Here is a 13,141-nt window from a genome sequence, read left to right as displayed (position 1 = left end):
TAGAAAAAAAACATTTTGTAATAAATTAGCAACAATGCAATGCCAAATAATTTACAATTGAGATACCAATATTAATATTACAAAATAATATTTTAATAATGTGGTATGAGAGATGTGGATGCCACAGAAACGCAAAGCGTGTAAAGTAATAAATTAGCAACAATGCAATGCCAAATAATTTACAATTGAGATACCAATATTAATATTACAAAATAATATTTTAATAATGTGGTATGAGAGATGTGGATGCCACAGAAACGCAAAGCGTGTAAAGTTGTGGCACCCATTTGATGGTTACAGACAAGTCTATAGCTTCATAGATGTGCTAACAAAGCCTGCTAATGGAGATATGTATTAAAGAAAAAATAAAAGACATCTTACATAAATAAATCCGCAATTTAAATTAGCTATATAAATGAATATGAAAAGAGTTTATATTTAGTCAATACTGCTGTTTTCCTTTTTCTTCCCAAAATGTTCATTTCAAAAATACCCAACGACGATTTTAATGACTTACCTTTCACTTTTAGGAGATTTAAACACAATTTTCATTTTGTTACACTTTTACTGGAATCATTGAATATGCCTTTAATCTTTGTCAATTTGTGAGGTTTCTTGATGGCTTTTTTAAAGTTTTTATTTGACATTTCGCTGTGTTTTTAATGGCCCACATCCAGAAGAATAACGGATTTGTGAAAAATGTTGACACATGATCTTAATAGCATTTGTAAGTTCATTACAAGGAAAAGGCATTTACCATTTCTTTTAAAACGACAACATAATCTATAAAACAAAATTTACAAACAAAAAAACGACCTTGCCAGGACTCGAACCTTGAATCCCCTGATTCGTAGTCAGATGCCTTATCCATTGGGCCACAAGGCCGTTGTGTTTGATTCAGTGAGACTTTATTAATAATTTGCCTGCATCGTGTCTCAATGGCTCCACATCACGCAAATTGTTTTGCTTTATAAAAGCCACAGTCGCGAGAATTAATGATTAGGGTAAAAACGTCGACGAAAGGTCACAAGAAGAAGTCTCAAGCAAAGAAGTGGAACTTAGCTAGTGCTACTCGCTCACAAATAGTGCCTCAGCCTAACAGTTCTATATCACAGAGATCGCCGTCATTGTCATGCCGAAACAGCTCAGCTGGGAGAGCGTTAGACTGAAGATCTAAAGGTCCCTGGTTCAAAACCGGAGAGCTCACTTGAGTTCTGAACTGTCCCGGGTTTCGGCATTTTTGTTCTCTTCTAGCAGATTGCTATAACGGATTTGTAAAAAATGTTGACACATGATCTTAATAGCATTTGTAAGTTCATTACAAGGAAAAGGCATTTACCATTTCTTTTAAAACGACAACATAATCTATAAAACAAAATTTACAAACAAAAAATCGACCTTGCCAGGACTCGAACCTGGAATCCCCTGATTCGTAGTCAGATGCCTTATCCATTGGGCCACAAGGCCGTTGTTTTTGATTCAAAGAGACTTTATTAATAATTTGCCTGCATCGTGTCTCAATGGCTTCACATCACGCAAATTGTTTTGCTTTATAAAAGCTACAGTCGCGAGAAATAATGATTAGGGTAAAAACGTGGACGAAAGGTCACAAGAAGAAGTCTGAAGCAAAGAAGTGGAACTTAGCTAGTGCTACTCGCTCACAAATAGTGTCTCACACTAACAGTTCTATATCACAGAGGTCGCCAACATTGTCATGCCGAAATAGCTCAGTTGGGAGAGCGTTAGACTGAAGATCTAAAGGTCCCTGGTTCAAAACCGGAGAGCTCACTTGAGCTTTGAACTGTCCCGGGTTTCGGCATTTTGTTCTTTTCTAGCAGATTGCTATTTTTCTTCGCTTACCTGTTTTACTTGCTTTTTCATTTAAAAATGTCCTCTTGAATATTGGATTGTTTACTTTGTCCGGTTGCTTATTTAGAACTAACACACCATTTTATATGACTTAAAGGCATATTCAGTGATTTACTCATCAGGAGGATCGTAAAATCATCAAATTACAGATTATGGCACCTTTGTTAGTCTCATAGTTCAGTTCAGTTCAGTTCAGTTTTATTTTCATCTCAACACACATACATATAAATAACATGATATAGAAAAAACATTTTGTAATAAATTAGCAACAATGCAATGCCAAATAATTTACAATTGAGATACCAATATTAATATTACAAAATAATATTTTAATAATGTGGTATGAGAGATGTGGATGCCACAGAAACGCAAAGCGTGTAAAGTTGTGGCACCCATTTGATGGTTACAGACAAGTCTATAGCTTCATAGATGTGCTAACAAAGCCTGCTAATGGAGATATGTATTAAAGAAAAAATAAGACATCTTACATAAATAAATCCGCAATTTAAATTAGCTATATAAATGAATATGAAAAGAGTTTATATTTAGTCAATACTGCTGTTTTCCCTTTTTCTTCCCAAAATGTTCATTTCAAAAATACCCAACGACGATTTTAATGACTTACCTTTCACTTTTAGGAGATTTAAACACAATTTTCATTTTGTTACACTTTTACTGGAATCATTGAATATGCCTTTAATCTTTGTCAATTTGTGAGGTTTCTTGATGGCTTTTTAAAGTTTTTATTTGACATTTCGCTGTGTTTTTAATGGCCCACATCCAGAAGAATAACGGATTTGTGAAAATGTTGACACATGATCTTAATAGCATTTGTAAGTTCATTACAAGGAAAAGGCATTTACCATTTCTTTTAAAACGACAACATAATCTATAAAACAAAATTTACAAACAAAAAAACGACCTTGCCAGGACTCGAACCTGGAATCCCTGATTCGTAGTCAGATGCCTTATCCATTGGGCCACAAGGCCGTTGTGTTTGATTCAGTGAGACTTTATTAATAATTTGCCTGCATCGTGTCTCAATGGCTCCACATCACGCAAATTGTTTTGCTTTATAAAAGCCACAGTCGCGAGAATTAATGATTAGGGTAAAAACGTCGACGAAAGGTCACAAGAAGAAGTCTCAAGCAAAGAAGTGGAACTTAGCTAGTGCTACTCGCTCACAAATAGTGCCTCAGCCTAACAGTTCTATATCACAGAGATCGCCGTCATTGTCATGCCGAAATAGCTCAGCTGGGAGAGCGTTAGACTGAAGATCTAAAGGTCCCTGGTTCAAAACCGGAGAGCTCACTTGAGTTCTGAACTGTCCCGGGTTTCGGCATTTTTGTTCTCTTCTAGCAGATTGCTATAACGGATTTGTGAAAAATGTTGACACATGATCTTAATAGTATTTGTAAGTTCATTACAAGGAAAAGGCATTTACCATTTCTTTTAAAACGACAACATAATCTATAAAACAAAATTTACAAACAAAAAATCGACCTTGCCAGGACTCGAACCTGGAATCCCCTGATTCGTAGTCAGATGCCTTATCCATTGGGCCACAAGGCCGTTGTTGTTGATTCAAAGAGACTTTATTAATAATTTGCCTGCATCGTGTCTCAATGGCTTCACATCACGCAAATTGTTTTGCTTTATAAAAGCTACAGTCGCGAGAAATAATGATTAGGGTAAAAACGTGGACGAAAGGTCACAAGAAGAAGTCTGAAGCAAAGAAGTGGAACTTAGCTAGTGCTACTCGCTCACAAATAGTGTCTCACACTAACAGTTCTATATCACAGAGGTCGCCAACATTGTCATGCCGAAATAGCTCAGTTGGAGAGAGCGTTAGACTGAAGATCTAAAGGTCCCTGGTTCAAAACCGGAGAGCTCACTTGAGCTTTGAACTGTCCCAGGTTTCGGCATTTTGTTCTTTTCTAGCAGATTGCTATTTTTCTTCGCTTACCTGTTTTACTTGCTTTTTTCATTTAAAAAATGTCCTCTTGAATATTGGATTGTTTACTTTGTCCGGTTGCTTATTTAGAACTAACACACCATTTTATATGACTTAAAGGCATATTCAGTGATTTACTCATCAGGAGGATCGTAAAATCATCAAATTACAGATTATGGCACCTTTGTTAGTCTCATAGTTCAGTTCAGTTCAGTTCAGTTTTATTTTCATCTCAACACACATACATATAAATAACATGATATAGAAAAAAACATTTTGTAATAAATTAGCAACAATGCAATGCCAAATAATTTACAATTGAGATACCAATATTAATATTACAAAATAATATTTTAATAATGTGGTATGAGAGATGTGGATGCCACAGAAACGCAAAGCGTGTAAAGTTGTGGCACCCATTTGATGGTTACAGACAAGTCTATAGCTTCATAGATGTGCTAACAAAGCCTGCTAATGGAGATATGTATTAAAGAAAAATAAAAGACATCTTACATAAATAAATCCGCAATTTAAATTAGCTATATAAATGAATATGAAAAGAGTTTATATTTAGTCAATACTGCTGTTTTCCTTTTTCTTCCCAAAATGTTCATTTCAAAAATACCCAACGACGATTTTAATGACTTACCTTTCACTTTTAGGAGATTTAAACACAATTTTCATTTTGTTACACTTTTACTGGAATCATTGAATATGCCTTTAATCTTTGTCAATTTGTGAGGTTTCTTGATGGCTTTTTTAAAGTTTTTATTTGACATTTCGCTGTGTTTTTAATGGCCCACATCCAGAAGAATAACGGATTTGTGAAAAATGTTGACACATGATCTTAATAGCATTTGTAAGTTCATTACAAGGAAAAGGCATTTACCATTTCTTTTAAAACGACAACATAATCTATAAAACAAAATTTACAAACAAAAAAACGACCTTGCCAGGACTCGAACCTGGAATCCCCTGATTCGTAGTCAGATGCCTTATCCATTGGGCCACAATTTGTCTTCGCTTACCTGTTTTTACTTGCTTTTTTCATTTAAAAATGTTCTTTTGAATATTGGATTGTTTACTTTGTCCGGTTGCTTATTTAGAACTAACACACACATTTTAAATGACTTAAAGGCATATTCAGTGATTTGCTCATCAGGAGGATCGTAAAAATCATCAAATTACAGATTATGGCACCTTTGTTAGTCTCATAGATGTGCTAACAAAGCCTGCTAATGGAGATATGTATTAAAGACAAAATAAGACATCTTACATAAATCTGCAATTTAAATTAGCTATATACATGTATTTGAATAGGGTTTATATTTTGTCAATACTGCTGTTTTCCTTTTTCTTCCCAAAATGTTCATTTCAAAAATACCTAACGACGATTTTAATGACTTACCTTTCACTTTTAGGAGATTCAAACCCACTTTTCATTTTGTTACACTTTTGCTGGAATCATTGAATATGCCTTTAATCTTTGTCAATTTGGGAGGTTTCTTGATGGCTTTTTAAAAGTTTTTATTTGACATTTCGCTGTGTTTTTAATGGCCCACATCCAGAAGAATAACGGATTTGTGAAAAATGTTGACACATGATCTTAATAGCATTTGTAAGTTCATTACATGTACAAGGAAAAGGCATTTACCATTTCTTTTAAAACGACAACATAATCTATAAAACAAAATTTACAAACAAAAAATCGACCTTGCCAGGACTCGAACCTGGAATCCCCTGATTCGTAGTCAGATGCCTTATCCATTGGGCCACAAGGCCGTTGTGTTGGATTCAATGAGACTTTATTAATAATTTGCCTGCATCGTGTCTCAATGGTTTCACATCACACAAATTGTTTTGCTTTATAAAAGCCACAGTCGCGAGAAATAATGATTAGGGTAAAAACGTCGACGAAAGGTCACAAGAAGAAGTCTCAAGCAAAGAAGTGGAACTTAGCTAGTGCTACTCGCTCACAAATAGTGCCTCAGCCTAACAGTTCTATATCACAGAGATCGCCGTCATTGTCATAGCTCAGTTGGGAGAGCGTTAGACTGAAGATCTAAAGGTCCCTGGTTCAAAACCGGAGAGCTCACTTGAGCTCTGAACTGTCCCGGGTTTCGGCATTTTTGTTCTTTTCTAGCAGATTCCTATTTTTCTTCGCTTACCTATTTTTACTTGCTTTTTTCATTTTTCCAAGACTCGAACCTGGAATCCCATGATTCGTAGTCAGATGTCTTATCCATTTGGCACTTTATTAATAATTTGCCTCAAATGCTTCACATCACGCAAATTGTTTTGCTTGATAAAAGCTACAGTCGCAAGAATTAATGATTAGGGTAAAAACGTCGATGAAAGGTCACAAGAAGAAGTCTCAAGCAAAGAAATGGAACTTAGCTAGTGTTACTCGCTCGCAGATAGTTTGTCACACTGTTTGTACAAACTTTACTTTAGAAGGCTCCTTTCAATTAAAAAAGAAATGCCGCTCAAAATGAGACGAAGGGAGTAGATCAATCTTGGCTCGCCACAGTCGTTCAAATGCAAAGATTGTATGCAAGCTCAATTAGATTATAGGCATTAATAACTGATATATAATATTATTATTTAAGTGGAAACTAGTATATCTATGCAAGGGTATTATCGTGGTCCTCTCTTTGCTTTCTTATTTATTTCATGACTTGCCAAAAAAGCCAAAACACTTGAATTTCAGCGAAAGATTTAATAAATTTAACTGCAATCAGTCAATACTTTTGCGCATTTTTGTTTTTCTTTAATATTGTATTCAGTTATGACATTGAAAACTTAATATATCTCCGTATTATGTTATAGGCTCGTATCAAAACACAGGACGCGATTTTTGTATTACAATGTTGCTTATTTTTAATTAAGTCACGTATTTTTATAATATTTTCGTCAAAAAACAATACAAACCTATTCGCCTTATAAGTTGATTTCTGGCAGAAAGCTGGCTTTAGATGAAACAGAGTAGGCTCTAAAGCGAGTAAAATGACCGTATTAACCTCAAATGCGTCTTTTGATTAAGAACATCGGTGGCTTAAAAGCTACAGAAAGTAAATACGGTTCCATTTTGAGTTAGTCCGCATGGTTACGCTTTACAAACACACTTTTCTAGCATTTTACACGGTCTAAAAATTTCCTGATTTATATCGCTGCATGAGATGTGTGGCTTTGGTCATTGGAGTGTTTTGCAACTTACTGGGGCGTTATGATTTTCATATTTTTAATCAGTGTTAAAGTTGTTTATAAATGAGAATTTGCTTTAAAAAGTTTTTATCTACTTAACTCCACCTTCACGCAATATGGTGTAGAAGAACCGCTTGGCTACGTGAGTAACATAAATTTAGGTTTATCACTTCATATAGTCGATGCAATGTTGGCAATATTTATGGTGAAAGAGCAATGTGTCCAAATTTAATTTAACTCTACATGTATCCTTGTTTTCATTTCAATGTGCGAAAACAATAAACGTATCTTCCTTTTTATAGGCTATGTGTGACAAACTTTACACCGATATGCCGCACGATACATATCAGAAACCGATGTGTTGAGTTAAACAAGAGCAACAAACATTGTTTATTATGATTGCAAACAAATACTATAGGAAATAATTATTGCATTTATATTGAACCCTATCGACGTGTTTGACTTGGGAAGGAAGAAAAAGAAGTTCATTGTGAGAGACATCTTTTTTTGTCATCTTACATTCAGTGAGATGTTAATTTTGTAAACAGATGTCACGTCAAGTATTTTCCACAATAAAAAAAGAGAGAACATGGTTTCTTGGTCGAAAAACCCATTTGAAACACCAAATTTTTCAAGAACTTAGCTTTTCAAGTTCGATAAACTTGGTATCGTGATTCTATCTACCCTTGAATAATCACTGAATAGTAATATTATTTCATATCCACCTTGTGATATCATACTTTATTTAGGTGACTAAGATATTTGCTAACTGACTAGATCAAGATTTTGATGACCCATTGAGCTTACTGTGCGACTGTGTATATCAAACCCACAAAAGCAAGCTCATGTGTTCTTTGTTCAAGAACATGCCGAATGACGTGCTTACCTGAACAATAGAGTTGGCTCACTCACTGCACACGCTACATTTAGGTATGAACATTCATGGATTACATGGCTTGATAAGCGTGACTGCTGTTTTAGATTATAATTAGGATATATTGACAATATTAAACTTTACTTTAAAACAGTTGAAGTGAAGATGAATTTCCTATAGATCACCGGATTCAGGTCGTATGGTTCTTTGCCGAGACAAAGTCGGACAAACTCACTGAAGCAATGTTTAAGGAATATTTTAATGTAAATTAAGCACTACCCAACCGAAATACAATCCAGCAACTAGTGCTGAAATTCCTATCAACTGGATCTGTTCATGATCTACTTAGGGCAGGACGTGGAAGAACAGGTAGATCGGCTACAAACATTGATGTCATACGAAGAGCGGCGGTGTCGAAAAGCCCAAGGCGATCAGTACGTCGACTTCAATGGAGAACAACGTACCGCGTACATCGAATTCTTAGAAAAGATCTTAAGCAGTTTCCATATAAAACCCAGATAAAACAGAAAATGAAGATTACGCATTGAAAACAAACAATCAAACAAACACAGCCAAATTAAACAAAACAGATTTTAAAATGATAACACGTTATATCGTGTTCACGTCTCAAATGACGAGACTTATTTTGCGTTTATAAAACTGGGTTTTACGGTACGGTAGATATCCATTAATTTCATGACAAAGGGTCATGACCACATAGGCATGTTTGGTATCATAACATTTCTAAAAGAATTATCTACATACTGTGCAATTTTTGTAACAACACTATTAACCCAACGCCAGTTATGGGAAATTCACAATGTTAAGGGACTTTTGGGACACCCGGTACATGCTTAAATGATGCCCAGCATTAGGACTGTATAGCCTATCACGTGAGTGTTAAAGAAGAGGTAATACTCATTTTTTCTTTCATATTTTGTTCCAATGTAGTTTATCAAGGTTTATCTTCAATAGTCTCCGTCATCTTATATTACTTATTTACTGAAGAGTAATATCTACTGAAGAGGGTGGCTTTTATTGCTATTTTGCTATTACAATAAACTGAAGAACAATATGTTGTTTGGTAGAATGTTTCTACTGGATGACCAATTCGTGGTAGGCATGTATTGCATTGTCTATAAGGAGCTATGCAATTTCTATACATATATACAGTAGAATGAGTATTACCTCTTTAACGCTCACGTAGGCTATACAGTCCTAATGGACATCATTTAAGCATATGTACTTAGTTTCATCCGTACGTACGGTACCAAAAGACGGCAATACGGTATTGCTATCTTCAGTACATAGCAACTTCTTGATCTAGTCAGTTAGCTAACATCTTAGTCACTTTAATAAAGTATGATATCACTATATTGAGTGTATAACAACAATAATGACATAGCAATAGGGGTTTGACATCTTTAGTAGATAGCAATTTAGCAACCAATGTATACTGCTGTCTTCAATGCAAATTTTAACAATATGTCATAAGCTTTTTTGAATTCTTCAGTAGATATTAATTGCATAGAAAAAAAATGTCATTGTGTTTATTTTCTATGTCCTGCAACTTGATATTGATGTCCTATGTCCTGTAAAGATTGTAGTAAAGGCATTGATTGTTAAATTGCTATCTACTGAAGATAACAAAAGTCTATATGCCAGTTGTCATGTTTTTCTTATGTACTGATGATTGCAATACATTCACTGTGCAATTAATATCTACTGAAGATTTCAAAAAAGCTTATGACATATTGTTAAAATTTGCATTGAAGACAGCAGTATACATTGGTTGCTAAATTGCTATCTACTAAAGGTGCCAAACCCCTATTGCTATGTTGTTATACACTCAATATAGCTAGCAAGTCATTAATGGTGCGTTTACTATGTGCTGATAACAGGAAATACCCACCTGTGTCATGTCATGTTGCTGCTATATACCTGAAGCAATATGTTGATTAAACTGATTGCTATCTACTGAAGATAGCACAGATATTTAAAAAGAGCCATGTGGCTAATATTTAAAAGAAAGCAGTACATTAATTGCTATATTCTGGACGGCAAATTATATACATTTACTGTTTTCTGGTTATTTGGTTTAACATAATAGCAATAGGACACAAAGGTCGGGTAACCACTGTATTGTGTTTTTACCACCACGCAAGTCATTATCGGTGGTTGTATGATGTCTAAAATAATACTTAATTTTTTTAAATATATTGTTTTTTTAGTTATAAGAGGTTATAACAAGTACTTTTTAGAATATGTAAGTGTATGTTTCTCTGCATGACATAGATTGCACACAATAAGTCGTCAACAGTGCCGTCACCTGTTACATATAACGTGTAATACCAAGTTCATACCATTCGTAGCGCCTCTGACATTTAGTAGTGCTGCGCGATTTCAACATTCAACAATGTATTAAAATCACACTTTTTTAAAATTCTACCCGCTGGTAATTCAATCACTTGCATGGGCTAGCGAATAATAATCGATCATTGACCATTGAGAGAGCCAGTTCTTGCAACAAAACAAACAATCCATTTCTTTGACTCATAACCAATCGTTCAACGCCAGCGACCGAACTATGAATTCAATGTTTGCGATTTTCAGATATGTCGCGAGTTGTTTTAGATGCTAACAACTGAACCGCGTGTCATTCAGTCAAACCAAGCTTCAGCAATACAGTTTACCTAAAATATGATTGCCACTGCTCTGCTCCCAGTCACTCAGTCAGTTTGTCTTGATTATTTTACTTCTACTTTACTGTGTCCCAGAGAGGCGTGTGCCTTAGAGCGGAAAAATCCCGTTGATCCAGCCCGTGATTATTTTGCTAATATTTTGCCGTCAAGCGCGGATGACAAGTAGAGCGCTCTTGCGTTGAATTTGCAAGTAATCTTTCATATCACCCCCCCCCCGCCTTACTATTCATCTGATTGCTCTATACATTAATCAGAAAAGAAATTACGGTGTTTAGCAGAGCGCCAGGGGGTTATACCAATGTTTAGAAGAGCGCCCGATGGACGCGATTTCTAATTAGTCCTTCGTCAACTAATTCGTCATTTTCTGTTAATATGTGCACTGTACCAAGTTTAATCAGAACTAGAGTTTTCCCAAAAGGTTTTGCCCTAATCGGTGCGCCGTGCCGCGAGCACACTACAAAATTATGTAAAGATGAGTATTTTGTGACTATCTAAAATGGGTCATCAGTAGAGATAACCGCCCTTCAGACGGTCTATGTCTATCTATGTCTATGATGATATATGCGAGCGACACAAAATGACATTTAACAGTTCAAAATATAATACATGTTGCTTTATCATTTATCAAAAACATTTTAATGTTGTCCTCAAGATTTAAATTGGTCTTTAAAATATTACGTTTAAAAAAACCCTTCGACAAGTTTGCATCGCACACAAAATTTACGGGGTAGATCGGGAGAGAAACAGACAAGATAGAGTGACAGGAAGATGGAGATAGATAGGTAGAGAGATAGAGTGATAAGAGAGAGAAATAGTCCGGGTTTTTTTGTGTCCTGGTTGAAGGTATACGGGGATGTGCCACGGTTTTGGGGGTAACTTTTTAGTGATTTTGGTATATCGATGGGTGTGTTTTCATACCAATGCATCCAATTGGGCGCATGTGGTAAAAAGTACCAAAGTGCCAAATTAGGGCAAATGTGGGTGCTTTTTTGGTGTTTTTTGTGAAAACTTGGTATATTGATGGGTGGCAAAAAGCAAAAAGTAGGTATAGAGAAAGTCGGCGTCCAAAAGTGCGTGGCACCTTCCCGTACAAACAAAATCGAAGAACCCCACCCCGGAGAAATAGAGGGAGAGAGCGTGTGAACCAATTAAGACTTTCAGTCGCGTTCGGTCATTTTCCCCTGGTTTAAACCTACCCGCCCATTTTGGCCAAATAGCCTTGGGTAATGATATTTTAAATGGCGTGTTCTAGCAAAATTACCCATTAAATTTGTCATTACACACTTATCTCATTCAACTAAAGGGACATCTACTTGTCATTAGTGAAGATAAAGTGAATTATAATAGTACACGAGTCGTGCATCGTTAACATTGACGCTAGGATATAATATAATGGTGTTGGTCAACCCCACATTATTGAGTAACAGATCAGATGAAAGTGTGATTACCTAATTTTCACTAAACTCTCACACTATGAGAACCGTTGAAAAACGAAATAATGGTGTGAAAGATATTGTTAATTTTTATAGACCGCCTTTTAATTTGTCCCGACCTTTCCCTTTTCTACTTTTCTTGTCTGTCCTGTCAGTTTCTTTCCCCTTTCCTTTTCTTCCCTTTCCTCTATTCTTCTCACCTCTTTTCTCCTCCCCTCTCCTGTCTCAATTCTCTCGCTTCGCCTCTTTTTTCTGATCCTCTTGTCAAATTTCTCAAATTTAAAGTGGGACGAATTTCACCTGGTTTTAAAATTAAACTCCCACCCAACCTCTTACAAAACGAATGAACCTTACTTTAATTTCTTTGATTAGACCACGCACGCATCATGTTCATAAGATAACATAAAATGTCCAATTAATGTGTATGAGATGTACAATATCCCTATACTTCACGTTGGTAACTTTTGTCTATTGATTAAACAAACGGGGCATTTTGTTACACTCTGAATATTCTTACAATAAAATACGAAAAGTCAAAACACCTTATTATCAACTGAAGAAGGGTTTATTTCTCTAGAGAAATTAGTTTACATGAACACCGATATTTTATCATTGTGTAACTAATCAAAAGGTCTGGTGCGCCGAGTTAAGAAAAGAAAATCGCAATCCCAGAGGGCACAATGACAGATTAGTACCGAATCGGAGGAGATCGAGCTTGGTGATGCAAAGTGTCTCTCACCTTACAAAATAGGTCTGATATCATAGGTCGTATTAAACGATGATTCTGGGGCAATATAGAGTCAGTGTAGAGGTTTCAATTTTGGGATTTGTGTGGCGAGTTTTGACACAGATATTTTTTAAAGATGATGTATCAGTGTCAAAAATCAAATGACAAATTTCAATGTGTGCTGTACAGATTTTATTTCAAATTAGCGTTGTTTTCCCTCTACCTGCTTCAACATCGAATATAATTTTATTTTTCATGTGAAATTTTCGATCAGTGATGAAAATGAGATCAAATTGAATCAATAATGTGTTACTGTTGATACATCCTTCCTGGAACCGTGTTTACTATAGTCTGAATTTTGATAGCAGTGTCGTTTTT

General features: G+C 35.4%; 9 non-coding genes across 9 annotated transcripts; 4 read left to right on the top strand and 5 right to left on the bottom strand.

Annotated features, from left to right (window-relative positions):
* Positions 1–812: 812 nt before the first annotated feature.
* Trnar-acg (transfer RNA arginine (anticodon ACG)) lies at positions 813–885 on the bottom strand. The gene has a single exon. It is a non-coding gene; the product is annotated as a tRNA-Arg (tRNA).
* A 249-nt stretch (positions 886–1,134) lies between these two features.
* On the top strand, positions 1,135–1,237 carry Trnaf-gaa (transfer RNA phenylalanine (anticodon GAA)). Its single transcript has one exon. It is a non-coding gene; the product is annotated as a tRNA-Phe (tRNA).
* A 157-nt stretch (positions 1,238–1,394) lies between these two features.
* Trnar-acg (transfer RNA arginine (anticodon ACG)) lies at positions 1,395–1,467 on the bottom strand. Its single transcript has one exon. It is a non-coding gene; the product is annotated as a tRNA-Arg (tRNA).
* Positions 1,468–1,716: 249 nt separating this feature from the next.
* On the top strand, positions 1,717–1,819 carry Trnaf-gaa (transfer RNA phenylalanine (anticodon GAA)). Its single transcript has one exon. It is a non-coding gene; the product is annotated as a tRNA-Phe (tRNA).
* A 968-nt stretch (positions 1,820–2,787) lies between these two features.
* On the bottom strand, positions 2,788–2,859 carry Trnar-acg (transfer RNA arginine (anticodon ACG)). Its single transcript has one exon. It is a non-coding gene; the product is annotated as a tRNA-Arg (tRNA).
* Positions 2,860–3,108: 249 nt separating this feature from the next.
* On the top strand, positions 3,109–3,211 carry Trnaf-gaa (transfer RNA phenylalanine (anticodon GAA)). The gene has a single exon. It is a non-coding gene; the product is annotated as a tRNA-Phe (tRNA).
* A 157-nt stretch (positions 3,212–3,368) lies between these two features.
* Positions 3,369–3,441, bottom strand: Trnar-acg (transfer RNA arginine (anticodon ACG)). The gene has a single exon. It is a non-coding gene; the product is annotated as a tRNA-Arg (tRNA).
* A 249-nt stretch (positions 3,442–3,690) lies between these two features.
* Positions 3,691–3,794, top strand: Trnaf-gaa (transfer RNA phenylalanine (anticodon GAA)). The gene has a single exon. It is a non-coding gene; the product is annotated as a tRNA-Phe (tRNA).
* A 1,738-nt stretch (positions 3,795–5,532) lies between these two features.
* Positions 5,533–5,605, bottom strand: Trnar-acg (transfer RNA arginine (anticodon ACG)). Its single transcript has one exon. It is a non-coding gene; the product is annotated as a tRNA-Arg (tRNA).
* Between the last annotated feature and the right edge of the window lie 7,536 nt (positions 5,606–13,141).

This window comes from Amphiura filiformis, chromosome 8 (assembly GCF_039555335.1).
Source record: "Amphiura filiformis chromosome 8, Afil_fr2py, whole genome shotgun sequence".
NCBI classification, from domain to species: Eukaryota; Metazoa; Echinodermata; class Ophiuroidea; order Amphilepidida; family Amphiuridae; genus Amphiura; species Amphiura filiformis.
This window is presented reverse-complemented; position numbering and strand designations above follow the sequence as displayed.